Raw genomic sequence first — 14134 nt, 5'->3', positions numbered from 1 at the left:
AATGGGGATTGAGGCTGTGAGCCTCAGGTGGGACAGGGACTGTGTCCAACCCAATTTGCTTGTGCCCTCCCCAGCACTTAGAATGGTGCCTGGCACAAAGTAAGCGCTTAATAAATGCCATTATTGTTATTATTATTATTACTAAGGAAATGCAATTTATGGCTATAAATTTTAGTCAGCAACCCCGGTGCCAAGGCTGGACTCCAGTTCTGCCCTGCAGACTTTTTATTGTCTTTTTTAGTTGTACTTGCTCAGCCTGTCCCCACCCCAGAAACACAGTTAACACTTGGAATGGTAAGCTCCTTGTGGGCAGCCATTGTGTACGCCAACTCTCTTGTAGTATACTTTCCCAAGCGCATAGTGCTATGCACACAGTAAGTGCTTAGTAGATACCACTGATTGGAAGATGTAGAAGGGTACACATGCAGAAAAATACACATGGGGGCTGGGTGTGTGTGTGGGGAGTGGGGGGGGGGGCGGAGGGGGGCGTGGGGAGAACGGGGGCGGGGGGGGGGGGGGGTGGTGGCCCGCGAGGAGAATAGGACCTATAGGAAAATTCATGTTCTGGATTACCCATTTGAACACAAAAGACTACAATCTCTCCCTTACTCTCCTCACCCCCCTCTACCCCCCACTAACACATTGTGACATTTTAACACTCAAGAGTCACACACAGGCAGGTATAGTGCAAATGGAAGTTGACCCGGGGAGAAAGTGAGACACAGAAACCATTTTTACACAGCAGGGGAACTGGGAACCCGGAGAACAAGGAACAGGAATAGATAAAAGAGAAGACTGAGAATGTGGAAGATTGGAGGATAACTGAGAAGAGGAGGGCATTGTAGGTCTTTCACCCCTCCCACTCAGTCTCTTCATATCTTTCCTTTTCCTTCTCAGTCTCCCCTGTAAGTTTCAGGAACAGGAGTGACATACCCATAGGTGGCATCAAAACCAACATTTATTTTGCATGATCATTGCTGAGGAGAGAGGGAACAGTTTTTTTTTTTCCTGTTACCACCGACTCCTGATTTTCACTGATATATTGCTTTGAAGTGTTAATGGTTTGCTGGCCAAGAAAACTCCTGCTGAGGTTTGTCTCTGGGGTTGCTGGAAAATTTAGTGCCTGGTCTTGACAGACTCACTGGTTTCCCTCTGATGATGGGTAACTATTAGTGTTATGCCAGGAAAAGCTGGAAGTTGAAAATCTGAGAACACAGCTAACCAGGACCCAACTGCAAAAGATCTTCTAGAAAGCCGGCCGGCAAAGCGGCAAAGTTAGTCAGGTAGCTGGTTTGCTGGTCAATCAATTAGTTATTCTGCAAGGCGGTCAAGCTACCAGCCAGCAAGATAGCTAGCCAGTCAAGGGATGGAACTTCAGAATATGTTAAAACAGCAGTTCTCCTCGCATCTGCGAGTGCAAAAATCTTCACCAGAAAAGGGTGTGTGCTGTTTATATCATTAGGAGTAAGGGAAAAAATTAATATTCACTCCAAATAAGGGTTACATTTTTAGGTCCCTTTCATTTACACTAAATAAAGAATACATGCACACACAAACAGCACACAAAAAAGTTGTTTTGTTTTAGCACACTTTCCAGGAACTAATTTCCGGTTCATGGCACCTCTTTGAGCCGTTCCATTAGCATCAGTTATATTTCGTACTCAGCATCAAGTGGCAAGCTTGGATTACACACAATGAAGGCCAGGAATAAAGTCATCTACTGGAGTCAAGTTATTCTTACCTCAATGCAATTGCAGTGTGAGGAGTGGGAATGGCAATAGCGGGAGTGAGAAGCAGCGAAGCCTTGAGGCCTTTGAGTCAGAGGACCTGAGTTCTGATTCCAGTCCCACACTTGGCTTCTGTGTTTGCCCTTGGGCAAGTCACTTAACTTCTCTGTGCCTCAGTTTCCTCAACCATAAAGTGTTCTCCCTCCTATATAGACAGAACCCCATGTGGGGTGGGAATTGTGCTTTGAGTAGTTGTAGTAGCGATTAATAAATACCATTAAAAAAGCAAACCCAAACAGCTTCTCTACAGGAGTCACAGTTGGGGGGCCTAAGACAATGCAGCATCCCAATTGAAAATTCTGAGACAACTGTCAAGACAGGTCAATTTGGGGCCCTACAATCAACAAAGGAGGGTCTCCTTTCCAGCAGACACTTCAAGGGGATCATGAGACAGGGTAGAAAATAATAGTATCTGACTCTGTAAATGGCAATCTTGTTGGCACAGCAAAGGACATTCTTTATGGATACATGGTGTGTTTGGAACAGTCAGCTGTGAATGTACCAACTTAGACACATCCATAGGTGAAATGGCATTCATTATCATTGGCATCTGCCTGGAACAATCAATCAGTGATATTTAATGAGTGATTTCTGTATACAGGACACCGAACTAGGCACTTGGGAGAGTAAAATGCAACAGAATTGGTGGACATGTCAGAGAGAACACAAAGACTAACCCCACCTATATGGCCCTTGTATTATGTGGACTTCACACCCTATAATATCTGTGAAGCTGCCCGTTTTCTACATGCAGTGCCCTTTGTAAACTGGTCCAGTCGATTGGTTCATCAAGTTTCCCTGAATGTCTTTAAAATGGTTCACTGTGCAGTGCTGTTTTCTACCTCCGGTTGAGTAGTCTTGTGGAGTTCCCCTTTGGCTGCTCCAGGTCCACTTCTTGTTACTAAATGAATAAAGTCATCTGGAGTATCTTAAGGTCCCCCGGATACTTACCTCTCACTCCTTTTCCTTCGATATAGATATGTGCCCTCTGTCAATCCAGCAATCAGTTGCATTGATTTATTTATTGGATTTAACATGACCAAAGCAGAACTCCTTATCTACCAAATCCTGCCCTCTCTATGATTTTCCCATCACTGTAGACAGTACCACCATCCTTCTTATCTCACAAGACCGGAAGCCTGGACTTATCCTCAACTCATCTCCCTCATTCAACCAACATATTCAGTCTGTCGGTTAAACCTTCACAATATCGCTAAAATCCTCTCCATCCAAACTTCTATCACGTTAATCCAACCACTTATCCTATCCCACCATGATGACTGTCTCAGCCTCCTTGCTGACCTCCCTGCCTTCTGCCTCTCCCTACTCCAGCCCATACTTTACTCTGCTGCCTGGATCATTTTTCGATAGAAATGCTCAGTCCGTGTTTTCCCCATTCCTCTGCCACCTGCAGCATCAAACAGAAACTCCTCACCATTGACTTTAAAGCGTACATTCACCTTGCCTCTCCGTCTTACACTCAGCCTCCACACTGAGCTACTCTAAAGTCTGTACCTCAGTCTTGTCTATCTCACTGGTGACCTCTCACCCTCGTCCAGCCTCTGGCATGGAATGCCATCCCTTTTCGTATCTGATAGACAATTACTCGCCCCTCGCTTCACAGCCTATTGAAGGCACAGCTCCTCCAAGAAGCCTTCCCTGACTAAGCCTTCATTTTCTCCTCCCCCACTCCCTACTTCATCGTCCTTGCACTTGAATTTGCCCCCTTTATTCGCCCCTCCCGTAGATCACAGTACTTACATACACGCCCATAATTCATTTGCGTTAATGTCTGTCTCCCTCTCTAGACTGTAAGCTCCTCGTGGACAGGGAATGTTCTACCAACTCTTGTTGTATTGTTATTTTATTCTCCTCCAAGGACTTGGTACTCTGCACACAGTAAGCGCTCAGTAAATAAGATTGAGTGCTTAGTGTGCTGATCCATGTACTAAGCCTTTGGGTGAGTATATTGCAAGGGAGTTGATAGACACATTCCCTGCCCATAAACAGCTCACAGTCTGGAGGGGGAGAAAGACCTTAAGGTAAATTCCCTGCCCTGAAGGCCCTGGGAGCCAAGCTCACAGCTTCATCTTTCCTTGCTAGCCTCTTGGAGTGGAATGGCTGGCTACCGGTGGCCTTAAAGTATTGCAGCCCCTTTGCCCGCTCTGTCATTCACATCAGGGCATATGAGGACACACACAAAAGATGTGTGTCCCATGTTCCTGCCTGCCTACACGATTTCTGCCATGAACGATGCTATTTTATCACAGCATGACTTGGGCAGTGATTCCCAATTGTAGCTTTGATGTCACAGAAGAACATAAGAACATTGAAAGCATTAGGCAAACTTGAGCCACAGAAAACACATGAGATTAGTTATCCCACTTGCACTGCTGTAGCCTAATGAAAGCAAACATAATGCGTACTTATTATAATCGACAGTTTATTTTCTAGTGCTACTGCTATATTTTTAGCTTTCTAGTGAGCTTGACTGCGTGCTTCTGGGTTGTTCCCATTCCAGACATTCTCTGCCATTTTTCTGGAGAGCGTTTGGTTTAAATTTAGGCTGGTTTTCACACCCAGAGTATTTACAATCCAATTTTCTATCGCTGCGTAGAAGATGCAAGGGAAACAGTGTAGCCTAGTGGAAAGAGCACGGGCTTGGGAGTAAGAGGACCTGGGTTCTAATCCCATTTGCCACTTACCTGCTGTGATCTTGGATAAATTACTATCTTCTCTGTACTGATTTCTCTGTTCCTCAGTTACCTTCTCTGTAAAATGGGGATTAAGACTGATGCCTAAGTGGGACATGAACTGTTTCCCACCTGATTAGCTTTTATCTATCCCAGTGCTCAGAACAGTCCCTGGAACATAGTAAGTGCTTAACAAATACCCTTAAAAAAAGGTGTTTTAAAAAGAACGCAGTGGGGCATTACATAGTAGTCTTTCAGAAGTTAGATCTTCCAAAGAAAATATAGCCAAGACATGTTAAATCACTCCTCTTCCAAGAGCCAGGTTGTTTGTGCGGGGTTTCACCTTTCTAGGATCTCATTTGTCAAATCAAATTTTAAAAGCAATTCAGGGTAGGTTAGGAGAGAGGAGGGAGTGGGGAGAACAGGAAAGGAAAATAACAAAGGATCGGGCATCTTTCCAGCAAGTATTTAACGTGCTGAGCTAACAGGACATAAACTCCAGGCACAGTCTAGTAGCTTTGTCAGTAAGCCTCCAGGAATCGGAACAATGAAACCTGTGCTTTACAAAATAGAGGTAAGTCATTTACATTCACAAGGAACTGGTAATGTCAGAAGACAGTTTAGATCCTAGTATTTGGGAGCCTGAGAGCAGGAGAGAGACAGCCTCTCTTGAGCTGAGTTGGTGAGCTCAGAATTATCCACAGAATTATCACAGGTAGCAGAATGTGAGTGGATCTTTGGTTTCATCTCAGAAACATGCATTTAGGCCTCTACTTCTTAATCAAGTTAACTGATCTCCAAAGCGGGCTCGGCAGTTACAAGGACTTGAGCAGGCAGTTAGGACCACCACAAGATAATTGGGAATGTAAGGTATAACACAGATTTGGTGCACGTCTAGGAAGCAGAATGAATCTGTCCTGAAGAAGATGTCTAAGGACAAATGAGCTATGTAAGTCCAAGTTCACTGGTCTGCTCTCGAGAGGCGTGTATGGACAAATTCTTGGCAATTCTCAGAATGGCTCATCGTCTCCACATTTCCCTTTTTTTAATTAAACGTATTCCACATTGAAAAGTGCACATTAACCTACCGGTAGGCTTTCAGTCCGCCCCCTACTGAACATATCTGACTTTCCTCCAGTTGTACCCTGGAGAAAGGAGTCTTATTTAACGGGGAAGCAGCACGGCCTAGTGGATAGAGCACGAGCCTTGAAGTCCGAGGACCTGCGTTCTAATTCCAGCTCTGCCACTTGTCTGCCATGTGACCTTGGACAGATTACTTAACCTCTCTGGTCCTCAGTTTCCTAATCTGTAAAATAGCTATTAAACCCTACTCCATCCTAGGTGGATCAGGGACTATGTGTGACCTGTGACATGGGGTCTGATTATTTTGCATCTGCCCCAGTGCAAGCACTGAACCAATAGCACAGTTATGCTCACTATGTCTGTCTCCCCTTCTAAAAACTCTCCCTGAGCTCCTTGTGGGCATGGGTCGTGTCAACCAACTCCATCGTGTTGTACTCTCCCGAGCTCTTAGCCCACAGGGAGCGCTCAGTGTGTAACTTCGATTGATAGGTCATTATTGCTTTTGAGAATTTGTATAATGGTTAGCATGGGTGCTTCCTCTGAAAAGATTCACTTTTTTTTTTTCCTAAAGTGATTTTTGTGTGTGTGTTTGAGGGATAGATGTACATTATTTCATAAAAGATGTTTTTGGTGGATACAGTATTTAGTGAGTAAAGCATTGTAGTTTATGATGTTTCAAAGTAGTGATTGAATATGTGAATAAAAAGTTTTGTGTGGAATAAAGTCCACCTATCAGAAGCCTAGAATACACCGAACAAAAATGTGTTTTTCCAAAGTTGGTTTATTTTTCTACCTTTTATGATTTAGGAGTGCGGAATGGTTGATCCATGAAGCAGCATGGATTTGAATTGTTGTAGCAAAAGTCTCTTGAATGTGTTTTTACATTTTTCCACTTGGATTTGTACCCACCCTCAGCTCCACAGCACTTAGGTACCTATCCCTAACTCAGTCTTTCTTCCCCTTCTAGGCCGTATAACTCACTGTGGACAGGGAATGTGTTTACCAACTCCATTATATTATACTCTCCAAGCGCTTAGTACAATGGTCTGCACACAATGAGTACTCAGTAAATACCAGTAGTGTTTTTTTCTGGAAACCTAACGATTTACTGAATTGCTCCTTGCCTATTTTCCTGGAGCAGGGTTTGCCGACCCCAGGTCATTTGCTGGAGAATAACCACCCTGGCGTCAACCCACTTTTATGGTTTGGAGGTACCACCCTGGAGTCCTGTACCATCCTCCCTCTTTTCCTGTCTTTAGGAAATACAAGTTTGTGTATTTTGAATCTTGCCTAGTACTAAGGCTATGAGCTCTGTGTGGCAGAGGCCGTATCCATCTTGATTATCTTGTGTCTCTTCTAGTGCTCAGAAAAGTGCTTGGCACCACTGAAATGCAAATTTAGGTGCATCTTTTTTTTAAAAAAATATGACCCTTTGGTTGACATGTCCCATTCCCACAAGGAGCTCAGGGAGAGTTTTTGAAGGGGAGACAGACATAGTGAGCATACTTGTGCTGTTGTTTCATTTTTTTAAATGCAAGGTGCGGTTAGTGAAGAAAAGTGAATTGAGAAATGTTTGGAATCATCACTGAAGCCCATATTCCAAAACTGTTTTGTAGTTGGACTTCACAGGACATGGCTCGTAGAGAAATGTGGGCTCTTTTCTGATGCAGGTAAGGAAATAATCTGACTTCTGTAGTATACTGAACAATGGTTTACGTGTAGGTCCATTTGAGCCCTTCAAATGCCATTGGAAAAAGTGGGAGGGAATTTTTTTTAGCTTGTGTACAGTGGTGACTCCCAGTTGCATTTCCCTAATTTGTTGTTGCTGCTAAAACAGTTCCTCCCATATCAGAATTCTAATTTTAAGGGCTTTTAGACTCTAAGCTCGCTGTGGGCAGGAACTATGCACCAACACCTTGGAACGCTCCCTAGTACTTAGTAGTGTTCTGCACACAGTAAACACTCAAATGCCATTATTGTTTCAATTACAAATTAAGAACTGAATGAAGAACAAAACTAGGAAAGTGAGTCAGAGTGAACTTGTTTGGTTAAATAACTCAATAACAGTGCTTCCTATTAATAAACAGCCACAGTCCTGGAAGTCCTGCGAAATATGGAAAATTTTCATTGTGTGGTGGTAGGAATCTGTACATTTGAAAGCTGGAGTGCAGTAGTATTTAAGCTGAGCGAATGGGGAGTCCCAGTCTGCAAAGTCACGGCTTGAGACGATAAGGGAAGGGGATTGGAGCAGAGTTGGGCAGCTGCATCGAGTGACCAGACGTCCCAATTTTGGTGAACAGGCCCAAAATGAAAGGGCTAGATCTATCACCTGTTTGACCATCCAAGATGTTTGTATGTTTTGTTAAACAGAAAACTTACTGGAAGTTGGGGTAAGAGTGTAAAGAAAAGGGGTCGGGGTGGGGAGAGGAAGGAAGGGGGGGGAAAAAAGACCTTCCAGGGAGGTAATAATTATAGTATTTGTTAAGCACATACTCTGTGCCCGGCACCGTACTAAGTGCTGGGGTGGATGCAAGCAGATGGGGTCAGACACAGTCCCTGTTCTGCGGAGGGCTCACAGTCTTAATCCCCATTTTCCAGATGAGGTAACTGAGGCCCAGGGAAGTGAAGTGCCTTGCCTAAGGCCACACAGCAGACAAGTGGCAGAGCTAGGATTAAAATCCGTCACCTTCTAATTTACGTACTAATGGATGGTACTCTAACCATTACCCAGTGCTGCTTCTCAAACTGTACTAAGCGCTGGGGTGGATGCAAGCAAATAGGATCGGACAAAATCCCTGTCCCACATGGGCTCACACTTATAGTCCCCTTTTTACAGATGAGGTAATTGAGGCCCAGAGAAGTGAAGTGGCTTGCCCAAGGCCACACAGCAGACAAGTGGTGGAGCTGGGATCAAAGCCTATGACCTTCTGACTTGCAGGCCCGTGCCCTGTCAACTACGTCTTGCTGCTTCTCTATAATTGTGCCCTGTGAGTGATGTCAGCAGACGCGTCCGTCCGTTCTTAGGGGAGACGTGGAATGGGAAAGGAGGAGGCCAGGAGCTGAGTTGTAGATTGGGAAGCAGTAGATAGTAGTAGATACCCCACTAAGTCATGGGCTTGGCTAGACCCGCCAAGCCTGAGCCTGGCCCAGCTGAGAGCGAGGGAAGGCGCTGAGCCTGACTGGTATGGGGGAAACAGGAGGATGTGGTGGGATTCCTGGCTGAGGCTCAGGCTTTCCAGGGCTTGCAGTTTTTACATTAGTAGATTTTTGAGTTCCAGTAGACTTCTGGAAAAGGAAGCAGTGTATTAAAAAAAATTGAAAATATTATTGGATCTGAGGAACATTCGACTTTACTTCAGGTGTGCTCCTTCTGGCTTGTGGAGGAGCAAGTCAATTTTTCAGTTAGTCTCAGGCTTCCTTGTTTATATACTGGAGATCACGTACTGAGGTGTTTCATACTCCTTCAGGATGACCTTAGTAGCTAGGTGTCCTACCATATCTATAATTATAGTGGAAATGGCACGTGTGCTCACAGAACTGATAGTATATTAATAGAGTTTCCTTATTCAATGACAACAATGTACATTTGAATGTACATAAATATGCATCTTTTAATGGTTTAAAAAAAATTTGCAAATTCTGATAGTGTACGTGCATATACACACACCCCCACCCACCCCTTCTCAGAAAACTTTTTATGCCTGATTCAAAATTACCTTTAGTATTCAAAATCTAAAATCTCGGCCTCACGCCAGTGAACCAGTCGCATTTAGTGAGTGGTTTCCGTGTGCAGAGCTCGGGTGAGTACAATATAACAGACACATTCCCTGCCTACAGCGACCAGAGGCTGTGCCAGCCCAGTTGGTGCCATCTTCCAAGAGGGTTGGGTGGTGCCCAATCCTGAGACAGGCCGCCTCTTGGTACCCTCCCTTGGTGGGGTACTAAGGTACTCGGGATAGCCCCTGGGAAAGCCTGGAGGAGGGCTTTGGGGACTGGGGTATGGTAGCCCAGCATTCAGTGACTGTTTCACTCACCGTAAGAGCAGATGAAGCCTGAAATGTCAGACTTTTTACAATCTCTGAATTTAAAGGAACGCACCTAAAGGAGGTCCTGAAAAAGTGGGAGACGGTCAGTGATTTCTAAGGATTTTCAGGGAGAGTTGTGCTCTTTTGGAAGTCAGTGTCATGGATGGTGCAGTCTACGTGTAGGTCCCCTCCAGAACATGAGAGCATCTCCAAGCATTTATGGGGATATTAAATTTAGGGGTGTGATTGAAAGCTCAGTCACACCAGTATAGTTTAGCTGACCAGTTAGGAAGCCCTCAACTTGCCTATCTCATGACATCTTGTTTTAAAGACCTCCAGCTATATTTTACATCCTCTCTAGTTAACCCACTCTGTAGGTTGTGCTGTGGCAAAGTGAAGGGGCTAGTTTGAGAAAACTAGAAACAATGTTTATTGTATAAAATTTTGAAATGTGTAAATTCTTGAATTTAGTGGGTTTTTTGCACTTCTTTTCTCCCCTTTTTGTCTTTGTCTGAAAAGCAAAACAGTATTGATTCTGTCCTGCTGTCATTGTAACTACAACTACATTTTACTTGGTGGAGTTGTGTTCTTTTTGTGATACACGAGTCCCACAGTACTTATGTAACTATTTTTATACTCTACTTTTCCCCTATCCTAAGTGTATTTCAGTCTTTGTTTCCCCCCGTAGACTGTGAGCTCCTTGTGGACAGGGATTATATCCACTACTTCCTCTATATTGTACTCTCCCAAGTGCTTAGTACAGTGTTCTGCACACAGCAGGAGCTCAATAAATACACTGATTGCTCAACACTTTACTTTCCCTATTCGCCTAGTTTGTGAGTGGATTACCTGGGCATTTTAATAGTCCACTTTGTTCAAGGACTTGGCAGACACTGATAAAGCTATTTCTTTCTGGTTATTAATTAATTAATGATGGCATTTGTTAAGTGCTTACTATGTGCAAAGCACTGTTCCAAGTGCTGGGGGGATACAAGGTGATCAGGTTGTCCCACATGGGGCTCACAGTCTTAACTCACAGTCTTAATCCCCATTTTACAGATGAAGTAACTGAGGCACAGAGAAATGAAGTGACTTTCCCAAGGTCACATAGCTGACAAATGGTGGAGCCGGGATTAGAACCCATGACCTCTGACTCCCGAGCCCAGGCTCTTTCCACCGAGCCGCTGCTGGTCGTGTGGCACAACATGGTTTAATGCTATGGCTCACTATCTCATGCAACTGTTCCATCCATGTATCAGCGCCACCAGAAGAGTTTAGAAATTAGAAAGAGTAAACATATTGTTTATTGTATAGTACAGTGACTGTGCATCTGTGAAGCTCGTAAACAGATCACAAGTCAGAAATGTAATGCAGTGATAGAGTAAGCAAAACTGAAATTTATAAACAAGGGTGGCTTGAAGTTCATTAATGGACTCCTTCCTGCTATAGTCAAACACTCATCAGACCCAAAGAGCAGTGAAATGAAACTGGTAATCCATCATCCTTCACCAGCTCTTAGAACAACACAAAGAGATACAAATTTAAATATAAAGAATTCCCTGAACGTTGAAATAGTTAGATTTGAAATTCCCTTATTGAGGAATTTAAATAATAATCATGGTGTTATGTGTTTTAAGAGCTTAACCTTTGCCAAGTACAGTAGTGTGCTCTGAGGTAAATACAAGATAATTAGCTTGAATATAGTCCCTGCCCCTCAAGGGGCTAAGGTATTGAATCCCCATGGTACAGATAGGAAAGTTGAGGCACAGAGAAGTTAAGTGACTTTCCCAAGGTCACACAGCAGGCAAGGGGCAGAAATAGGATTTAAGGGGCAGAGAGAGGATTTAAAACCCAGTTCTCTGGCTCTCATTCTGGTGATCTTTCCACTAGGCCGCCAGGTATTCTGTCTGAGATAATTTGGTGTGATCCTACCTGAAGGCAGGGGTATAGACTAGATGACCGCTGAAGCTCATTTCTTCCATGTTGTTTTATTAGGATTTACTTAGTTGAGTTTTCAGACAAGAAAAAAATATGTAGTGGTGGTAGAAAGATCTGCTAAACAGAACCATTCATGGGGGTGGTGGACAGGGTGCTATGAATTGTAAAACAAAAAGCCGTAAGGAGTTTAAACCTGTTGTTAAAATTCTTGGGCTCTTTCTCTCCTTGCTTCAGTCCATATCTTATTACAGTTGTTGGATTCTGAACGCGTGAAGGGGCTCAGGCCCCGGCCACAGAATCAACCAGCCTGGGGACACCTAAGGTGCAGATGAGACAGTCCAAACATTTTGTGTGTGTGTGTGATATCTGAACCTTTTCCGTTCAGAGATGCCGCTGCGGATGGCAAACGAGCATATATGAGTCGGTGCCCTAGAATGACAGCACTGTGACCATGAAGATGCAGCCGTTTGTGTTTCCTGCTCCCTTCCTTTGCTCCCTGTGGCTGCTGGGGACACTCAGGGTGCTGCTGAATAGCACTGCTGTCTCCTTTGGAGCCTGAGACCTGAATAGGATTTGCTGTGGTTCAGAGGACTTGACTGGAGGAGGAGGAGGATGATGATGGAGAGACTCCATCAGCAGCAGCTTCACTTTCATCACCACCCTTGGTGAGCCTCTGTCCAGGTATGAAAACTTCAGAACCTAGAACAGGAACGATAGAGTTGATTGCGGTGCTAGTGGTTCAGTCATTCAGTTGTATTTATTGAGCGCTTTCTATGTGCAGAACACTGTACTAAGTCCTTGGAATGTACAGTTCGGCAACAGAGGCAGTCCTGCCCAGCAATGGGTTCACAGTCTATAAGGGGGAGACAGACAGCCAAACAAGTGTACAAGTGTCAATAGCATCAAAATAGATAAATAGAATTATAGATATGTTCACGGCATTAATAAAATAGGATAATATGTACAGATATACACAAGTGCTGTGAGGAGGGGAAGGGGGTAGAGCAGAGGGAGGGAGTAGGGGGAATGGGGAGGGGAGGAGGGGCACTGTGGTGTAACATCAGTAAGTAGTATCGATTGCTTGAGTCTTCATCCCCTGTGATTGCCGTGCCCACGCATGCCTGGGTCCTCTTTCTCAGCTGCGCCCACTGAAAGGCATGGCATGAGTGGCAAGGAGTGTGGATACGGTCTGTGGTCTCGCAACAGAGTAACTAAGACCGTAGCAGTTTTTCTCAGTTTTATGTCATTATTTGGTAGGGAACTCAAGTCAATTGTATTCAAGGTTGCCCAGCCGGAGGAAGCCGTTTTTATTTCTTTGCTAAAACCGGGGGAAAAGTAAAACAATCATTCAATGGTATTTGAGTGCTTACTATGGGCTGAGCACTGTAATAATAATAATAATAATGTTGGTATTTGTTAAGCGCTTACTATGTGCAGAGCACTGTTCTAAGCGCTGGGGTAGATACAGGGTAATCAGGTTGTCCCAAGTGAGGCTCACAGTTAATCCCCATTTTACAGATGAGGTAACTGAGGCACAGAGAAGTTAAGTGACTTGCCCACAGTCACACAGCTGACAAGTGGCAGAGCCGGGATTCAAACCCATGACCTCTGACTCCGAAGCCCAGGCTCTTTCCACTGAGCCACGCTGTACTAAGTTTGGGAAAGCTAGCAGTCTATGGTGGGAATGGACATTAAAACAAAAAAGACGAAGTAGAAGTTAAACCTAAACCAAGAAAATCTGGAGGAAAGGCAAATGAGAACCTGCCCTTGCAATATCAGAGGTGTGCAGTCGCTTAATTGTGAACAGACCAAGCTCTGTGAAGGAAGTGATCCTGCCTACCCATTCTGTTAAATCGTACTCTAAGCGTTTAGTACAGTGCTCTGTACACAGTACACAGGCAATAAATACCATTCTTTGATTGAATACTGGATCCCTCTGTCCCTGCCCATCTCTCCCCAGTCTTCTCCCTCATTCATTGTCATATTTATTGCGTGCGTACTGTGTGCAGATCACTGTAGTAAGTGCTTGGAAGAATACAAGGGAATGGATCACTGTTCATTGTTGTATCGTACTTTCCCAAGCACTTAGGACAGTGTTCAGCACATTAAGCGCTCAGTAAATCTGATTGAATGAATGAGTTTAACAATAAATGGACATATATTCCATGCCCACGAGGTGCTTACAGCCTAAAGGAGCTTACAGTCTAGAGTACTCCATCTGCTACTCTTTGAAATATAATGGCCCTGTCCACCCTTCTATGCCAAGCCAAAGGACACTCAACCTTTCGAAGAAATGCTGTAGAATTGAATTGTTTGCTATTTGTGGTATTGTGGTTCACTTAGGCAGTGAACCATTAAACAGTTGATCGAGGAGGTCACTACAAGTAAGCAGCAAGGTCAGTCTGTATTTTAGTCTGTCCTTTTCTGAGACTACCCAGTCTATAGTATCCAAGAGTTCGTGAGTACAATTTTCATCTTATCACCGGTCCGCCATCTGCTCGACCAACAACCTTGATTTGTTAACAGATGTCTGTGGCACGCAACCCCAGCCTGCCTCTGTCACTGAGGGATCCCGGGTCTGCTCTGTCCCCCTCAAGACTCTGCTCTC

General features: G+C 44.3%; 1 protein-coding gene across 7 annotated transcripts in view; it reads left to right on the top strand.

Moving 5' to 3' along the window:
• The window catches only part of TBL1XR1 (TBL1X receptor 1), a 200647-nt gene that overhangs the window by 46646 nt on the left and 139867 nt on the right, over window positions 1-14134 (top strand). Inside the window, exon 3 of one of the 7 annotated variants that reach the window (XM_039913132.1) lies at window positions 7180-7233. The exons of the other annotated variants lie outside the window; for them this stretch is intronic. The gene's annotated coding sequence lies outside the window, so the exon portion shown is untranslated. The remainder of the gene's footprint in view (window positions 1-7179; window positions 7234-14134) is intronic. 7 annotated transcript variants of the gene reach the window in all.

This window comes from Ornithorhynchus anatinus, chromosome 1, assembly GCF_004115215.2.
Source record: "Ornithorhynchus anatinus isolate Pmale09 chromosome 1, mOrnAna1.pri.v4, whole genome shotgun sequence".
Classification (NCBI taxonomy): Eukaryota; Metazoa; Chordata; class Mammalia; order Monotremata; family Ornithorhynchidae; genus Ornithorhynchus; species Ornithorhynchus anatinus.
This window is presented reverse-complemented; position numbering and strand designations above follow the sequence as displayed.